Source organism: Dendrobates tinctorius, unplaced genomic scaffold, assembly GCF_039654945.1.
Source record: "Dendrobates tinctorius isolate UK_male_01 unplaced genomic scaffold, ASM3965494v1 ptg000020l, whole genome shotgun sequence".
NCBI classification, from domain to species: domain Eukaryota; kingdom Metazoa; phylum Chordata; class Amphibia; order Anura; family Dendrobatidae; genus Dendrobates; species Dendrobates tinctorius.
In genome coordinates, this window is record NW_027361688.1 from 25,596,366 (window position 1) to 25,605,463 (window position 9,098).

A 9,098-nucleotide genomic window follows, 5' to 3' on the forward strand; every position below is an offset into this window, starting at 1 on the left:
ATCTTATTAATATCTATAGCTTATCTATATCTTAACTTATCAATAGCTTATCTATACCTTATCTTATCAATATCTTATCTATATCTTATCTGTATCTAATCTGTACTTTATCTTATCTATATCTTATATATCTTATATATATCTTAACTATATCTTATCGATATCTTAGCTTATCCATATCATACCTATATCTTTTCTTATCTATATCTTATCTATACCTTTTCTATATATTAGCTATTTCTATATCTTATTTTATCTATATATACCATATCTATATCTTATCTTATTTATATCTTATCAATATCTATATCTTATCTATCTTATCTAGATATATAACTTATCTATACCTTATTTTTATTAATATCTTATCTATATATTATCTATATAATATCTATATCTTATCTATATTTTATCTTTATCTATATGTAATTGATAATTTATCTTATCTATATCTTATATTTATTATCTATATCTTAGCTTATCCATATCCTTTCTTATCTATATCTTATCTTGTATATATCAAATCTTGTATATATCTTATATATGTCTATATCTTATCTATATGATATGTATATCTTATCTATATCTTATCTTATCTATATCCTATATAAACCTTATTTCAGCTATATCTTATCTATATTTTATCTATAGCTTAAGTTATCTAAACAGTATCTATACCTTATCTATATCATATGTATATCTTATCTATATCTTATCTTATCTATACCCTATATAAACCTTATTTCATCTATATCTTATCTATATTTTATCTATATCTTAAGTTATCTATACAGTATCTATATCTTATCTATATTTTATCTATATCTATGTTTTCTATATCTTATCCTTATCCACTCTATTCTACTCTACAGCACTAAAGTTAGTGTTGTCAAATCCTCCACAAATTTACACCTCCAGGAAATCTTAATTAGTTGCAAAAGTGTTTTTAATTTTTTACTGTTGAAACTTGTGTGTTTTAAATTTAGGTGCATCTAATAGTTAGAAAAATATGAAACTTTCCATAATTTATTAGCAAAATGTTTAAATTACACCTATCTAAAAACAGCCTCCTCCATATCCCCTCAAGCTGTCCTATCCATCACCTAGATAGGTGTGTTTTCTACCATTTAGGTAGAAGTAAACGTCAAACAATTTGCTTCTAATTTAGATAAAGTAGCTGGAAGTTATATCATGCAAACTCTACATGTCAGGTCTTCCTATTAAACAATTGCTGTAATATGTATTTACAGAACTTCCATTTTCTCTATACTTGACCTACACAACTTCATGTTTTTGGTAGGTGTTCGTACACAATGGCGTGTCCTTTCTTCTATAGGTGCCATCCATTTCCTGAACTGGGCACCATCATTGGTATTTAACAGGCCCAAATTACTTAAGTGCATCTCAATATGCCTTTTAAATAGGCTGTCAGGATTATAAAGTTTACTGGAAGAATACGAAAATTATATGCAAGACTGTGACAACTTATCAGTGCTGAAGACACCACAAAAGAACCCAGCATGGCAAAACTCTTGGTTTTGACCTGTGACAACATACAAGGCAAAAATACACTGTAAACAAATGTACTCTTTAACGCTAGTATCAATTAGACAATAAGATGCATTTTTAGCAAAAAATCTTGCTAAATAATGTATGCGTCTTACTGTCCGGAGGCAGCTTATTCTGAATGAAGAGATGCTGACACCATCCTTCCTGATCACTGAGAGACCTGTTCTCTCTGTGACTGACCCGCACTGATCTATCTGATCGGTGTGGTACAGGAGAAAAAGATATAGGGACCTGCTAGGATACTGCATGTCCTATGTAGCTGAAGGACCTTTGTCATCATGTATATAGTGCTTATGTTTTATCTTATCTATATCTTTTATATCTATATGTTATCTATGTCTTATCGTATTTATATCTTATCTTGTCTATATCTTATCAATATCTATAGCTTATCTATATCTTAAATTATCAATAGCTTATCTATACCTTATCTTATCAATATCTTGCCTATATCTTATCTGTATCTAATCTATACTTTATCTTATCTATATCTTATATATATCTTATCTATATCTTATCGATATCTTAGCTTATCCATATCATACCTATATCTTTTCTTATCTATATATTATCTATATCCATACCTTATCTATATATTAGCTATATCTATATCTTATTTTATCTATATATTATCATATCTATATCTTATCTTATTTATAGCTTATCAATATCTATATCTTATCTCTCTTATCTAGATATATAACTTATCTATACCTTATTTTATCAATATCTTATCTTATCTATATATTATCTATATAATATCTATATCTTATCTATATTTTATCTTTATATATATGTAATTGATAATTTATCTTATCTATATCTTATCTTATATTTCTTATCTATATCTTATCTATATCGTAGCTTATTCATATACTTTCTTATCTATATCTTATCTTGCATATGTCAAATCTTGAATACATCTTATATATGTCTATATCTTATCTATATCATATGTATATCTTATCTATATCTTATCTATATCCTATATAAACCTTATCTTATCTATATTTTATCTATATCTTAAGTTATCTATTCAGCATCTATGTCTTATCTATATTTTATCTATATCTATGTTTTCTATATCTTATCCTTATCCACTCTATTCTACTCTACAGCACTAAAGTTAGTGATGTCAAATCCTCCACAAATTTACACCTCCAGGAAATCTTAATTAGATGCAAAAGTGTTTTTCCTTTTTTACTGTTGAAACTTGTGGTGTTTTAAATTTAGGTGCATCTAATAGTTAGAAAAATATGAAACTTTCCATAAATTATTAGCAAAATGTTTAAATTACACCTATCTAATAAACAGCCTCCTCCATATCCCCTCAAGCTGTCCTATCCATCACCTAGATAGGTGTGTTTTCTACCATTTAGGTAGAAGTAAACGTCAAACAATTTGCTTCTAATTTAGATAAAGTAGCTGGAAGTTATATCATGCAAATTCTACATGTCAGGTCTGCCTATTAAACAATTGCTGTAATATGTATTTACAGAACTTCCATTTTCTCTATACTTGACCTACACAACTTCATGTTTTTGGTAGGTGTTTGTACACAATGGCGTGGCCTTTCATCTATAGGCGCCATCCATTTCCTGAACTGGGCACCATCATTGGTATTTAACAGGCCCAAATTACTTAAGTGCATCTCAATATGCCTTTTAAATAGGCTGTCAGGCTTATAAAGTTTACTGGAAGAATACTAAAATTATATGCAAGACTGTGACAACTTATCAGTGATGAAGACACCACAAAAGAACCCAGCATGGTAAAACTCTTGGTTTTGACCTGTGACAACATACAAGGCAAAAATACACTGTAAACAAATGTACTCTTTAACGCTAGTATCAATTAGACAATAAGATGCATTTTTAGCAAAAAATCTTGCTAAATAATGTATGCGTCTTACTGTCCGGAGGCAGCTTATTCTGAATGAAGAGATGCTGACACCATCCTTCCTGATCACTGAGAGACCTGTTCTCTCTGTGACTGACCCGCACTGATCTATCTGATCGGTGTGGTACAGGAGAAAAAGATATAGGGACCTGCTAGGATACTGCATGTCCTATGTAGCTGAAGGACCTTTGTCATCATGTATATAGTGCTTATGTGTTATCTTATCTATATCTTTTATATCTATATGTTATCTATGTCTTATCATATTTATATCTTATCTATATCTTATCAATATCTATCTTATCTATATCTTAACTTATCTATATATTATCTGTATCTAATCTATACTTTATCTTATCTATATCTTATATAATCTTATCTATATCTTATCTATATCTTATCTCATCTATATCCTATATAAACCTTATTTCATCTATATCTTATCTATATTTTATCTATATCTTAAGTTATCTATACAGTATCTATATCTTATCTATATCATATGTATATCTTATCTATGTCTTATCTTATCTATATCCTATATAAACCTTATTTCATCTATATCTTATCTATATTTTATCTATATCTTAAGTTATCTATACAGTATCTATATCTTATCTATATCTTATCTATATTTTATCTATATCTATGTTTTCTATATCTTATCCTTATCCACTCTATTCTACTCTACAGCACTAAAGTTAGTGTTGTCAAATCCTCCACAAATTTACACCTCCAGGAAATCTTAATTAGTTGCAAAAGTGTTTTTAATTTTTTACTGTTGAAACTTGTGGTGTGTTTTAAATTTAGGTGCATCTAATAGTTAGAAAAATATGAAACTTTCCATAATTAGCAAAATGTTTAAATTACACCTATCTAATAAACAGCCTCCTCCATATCCCCTCAAGCTGTCCTATCCATCACCTAGATAGGTGTGTTTTCTACCATTTAGGTAGAAGTAAACGTCAAACAATTTGCTTCTAATTTAGATAAAGTAGCTGGAAGTTATATCATGCAAATTCTACATGTCAGGTCTGCCTATTAAACAATTGCTGTAATATGTATTTACAGAACTTCCATTTTCTCTATACTTGACCTACACAACTTCATGTTTTTGGTAGGTGTTTGTACACAATGGCGTGGCCTTTCATCTATAGGCGCCATCCATTTCCTGAACTGGGCACCATCATTGGTATTTAACAGGCCCAAATTACTTAAGTGCATCTCAATATGCCTTTTAAATAGGCTGTCAGGCTTATAAAGTTTACTGGAAGAATACTAAAATTATATGCAAGACTGTGACAACTTGTCAGTGATGAAGACACCACAAAAGAACCCAGCATGGTAAAACTCTTGGTTTTGACCTGTGACAACATACAAGGCAAAAATACACTGTAAACAAATGTACTCTTTAACGCTAGTATCAATTAGACAATAAGATGCATTTTTAGCAAAAAATCTTGCTAAATAATGTATGCGTCTTACTGTCCGGAGGCAGCTTATTCTGAATGGAGATGCTGACACCATCCTTCCTGATCACTGAGAGACCTGTTCTCTCTGTGACTGACCCGCACTGATCTATCTGATCGGTGTGGTACAGGAGAAAAATATATAGGGACCTGCTAGGATACTGCATGTCCTATGTAGCTGAAGGACCTTTGTCATGTATATAGTGCTTATGTGTTATCTTATGTATATCTTTTATATCTATGTTATCTATGTCTTATCGTATTTATATCTTATCTTGTCTATATCTTATCAATATTTATCTTATCTATATCTTAACTTATCTATAGCTTATCTATATCTTATCTGTATCTAATCTATACTTTATCTTATCTATATCTTATCTATATCTTAGCTTATCCATATCATACCTATATCTTTTCTTATCTATATCTTATCTATATATTAGCTATATCTTATCTTATTTATATCTTATCAATATCTATATATTATCTCTCTTATCTAGATATATAACTTATATATACCTTATCTTATCAATATCTTATCTTATCTATATAATATCTATATCTCATCTATATTTTATCTTTATCTATATGTAATTGATAATTTATCTTATCTATATCTTATCTTATATTTCTTATCTATATCTTATCTTATCCATATCCTTTCTTATCTATATCTTATCTTGTATATATCAAATCTTGTATATATCTTATATATATTTATATCTTATCTATATCATATGTATATCTTATCTCATCTATATCCTATATAAACCTTATTTCATCTATATCTTATCTATATTTTATCTATATCTTAAGTTATCTATACAGTATCTATCTTATCTATATTTTATCTATATTTTATCTATATGTTTTCTATATCTTATCCTTATCCACTCTATTCTACTCTACAGCACTAAAGTTAGTGTTGTCAAATCCTCCACAAATTTACACCTCCAGGAAATCTTAAATAGTTGCAAAAGTGTTTTTCCTTTTTTACTGTTGAAACTTGTGGTGTGTTTTAAATTTAGGTGCATCTAATAGTTAGAAAAATATGAAACTTTCCATAAATTACTAGCAAAATGTTTAAATTACACCTATCTAAAATAACAGCCTCCTCCATATCCCCTCAAGCTGTCCTATCCATCACCTAGATAGGTGTGTTTTCTACCATTTAGGTAGAAGTAAACGTCAAACAATTTGCTTCTAATTTAGATAAAGTAGCTGGAAGTTATATCATGCAAACTCTACATGTAAGGTCTGCCTTTTATACAATTGCTGTAATATGTATTTACAGAACTTCCAGTTTCTCTATCCTTGACCTACACAACTTCATGTTTTTGGTTGGTGTTTGTACACAATGGCGTGGCCTTTCATCTATAGGCACCATCCATTTCCTGAACTGGGCACCATCATTGGTATTTAACAGGCCCAAATTACTTAAGTGCATCTCAATATGCCTTTTAAATAGGCTGTCAGGCTTATAAAGTTTACTGGAAGAATACTAAAATTATAGGCAAGACTGTGACAACTTATCAGTGCTGAAGACACCACAAAAGAACCCAGCATGGTAAAACTCTTGGTTTTGACCCGTGACAACATACAAGGCAAAAATACACTGTAAACAAATGTACTCTTTAACACTAGTATCAATTAGACAATAAGATGCATTTTTAGCAAAAAACCTTGCTAAAAAATGTATGCATCTTACTTTCCGAAGGCAGCTAATTCTGAATGAAGAGATGCTGACACCATCCTTACTGATTACTGAGAGATCTGTTCTCTCTGTGACTGACCCACACTGATATATCTGATCGGTGTGGTACAGGAGAAAAAGATATAGGGACCTGCTAGGATACTGCATGTCCTATGTAGCTGAAGGACCTTTGTCATCATGTATATAGTGCTTATGTTTTATCTTATCTATATCTTTTATATCTATATGTTATCTATGTCTTACCGTATTTATATCTTATCTTGTCTATATCTTATTAATATCTATAGCTTATCTATATCTTAACTTATCAATAGCTTATCTATACCTTATCTTATCAATATCTTATCTATATCTTATCTGTATCTAATCTGTACTTTATCTTATCTATATCTTATATATCTTATATATATCTTAACTATATCTTATCGATATCTTAGCTTATCCATATCATACCTATATCTTTTCTTATCTATATCTTATCTATACCTTTTCTATATATTAGCTATTTCTATATCTTATTTTATCTATATATACCATATCTATATCTTATCTTATTTATATCTTATCAATATCTATATCTTATCTATCTTATCTAGATATATAACTTATCTATACCTTATTTTTATTAATATCTTATCTATATATTATCTATATAATATCTATATCTTATCTATATTTTATCTTTATCTATATGTAATTGATAATTTATCTTATCTATATCTTATCTTATATTTATTATCTATATCTTAGCTTATCCATATCCTTTCTTATCTATATCTTATCTTGTATATATCAAATCTTGTATATATCTTATATATGTCTATATCTTATCTATATGATATGTATATCTTATCTATATCTTATCTTATCTATATCCTATATAAACCTTATTTCAGCTATATCTTATCTATATTTTATCTATAGCTTAAGTTATCTAAACAGTATCTATACCTTATCTATATCATATGTATATCTTATCTATATCTTATCTTATCTATACCCTATATAAACCTTATTTCATCTATATCTTATCTATATTTTATCTATATCTTAAGTTATCTATACAGTATCTATATCTTATCTATATTTTATCTATATCTATGTTTTCTATATCTTATCCTTATCCACTCTATTCTACTCTACAGCACTAAAGTTAGTGTTGTCAAATCCTCCACAAATTTACACCTCCAGGAAATCTTAATTAGTTGCAAAAGTGTTTTTAATTTTTTACTGTTGAAACTTGTGTGTTTTAAATTTAGGTGCATCTAATAGTTAGAAAAATATGAAACTTTCCATAATTTATTAGCAAAATGTTTAAATTACACCTATCTAAAAACAGCCTCCTCCATATCCCCTCAAGCTGTCCTATCCATCACCTAGATAGGTGTGTTTTCTACCATTTAGGTAGAAGTAAACGTCAAACAATTTGCTTCTAATTTAGATAAAGTAGCTGGAAGTTATATCATGCAAACTCTACATGTCAGGTCTTCCTATTAAACAATTGCTGTAATATGTATTTACAGAACTTCCATTTTCTCTATACTTGACCTACACAACTTCATGTTTTTGGTAGGTGTTCGTACACAATGGCGTGTCCTTTCTTCTATAGGTGCCATCCATTTCCTGAACTGGGCACCATCATTGGTATTTAACAGGCCCAAATTACTTAAGTGCATCTCAATATGCCTTTTAAATAGGCTGTCAGGATTATAAAGTTTACTGGAAGAATACGAAAATTATATGCAAGACTGTGACAACTTATCAGTGCTGAAGACACCACAAAAGAACCCAGCATGGCAAAACTCTTGGTTTTGACCTGTGACAACATACAAGGCAAAAATACACTGTAAACAAATGTACTCTTTAACGCTAGTATCAATTAGACAATAAGATGCATTTTTAGCAAAAAATCTTGCTAAATAATGTATGCGTCTTACTGTCCGGAGGCAGCTTATTCTGAATGAAGAGATGCTGACACCATCCTTCCTGATCACTGAGAGACCTGTTCTCTCTGTGACTGACCCGCACTGATCTATCTGATCGGTGTGGTACAGGAGAAAAAGATATAGGGACCTGCTAGGATACTGCATGTCCTATGTAGCTGAAGGACCTTTGTCATCATGTATATAGTGCTTATGTTTTATCTTATCAATATCTTTTATATCTATATGTTATCTATGTCTTATCGTATTTATATCTTATCTTGTCTATTTCTTATCAATATCTATAGCTTATCTATATCTTAAATTATCAATAGCTTATCTATACCTTATCAATATCTTGCCTATATCTTATCTGTATCTAATCTATACTTTATCTTATCTATATCTTATATATATCTTATCTATATCTTATCGATATCTTAGCTTATCCATATCATACCTATATCTTTTCTTATCTATATATTATCTATATCCATACCTTATCTATATATTAGCTATATC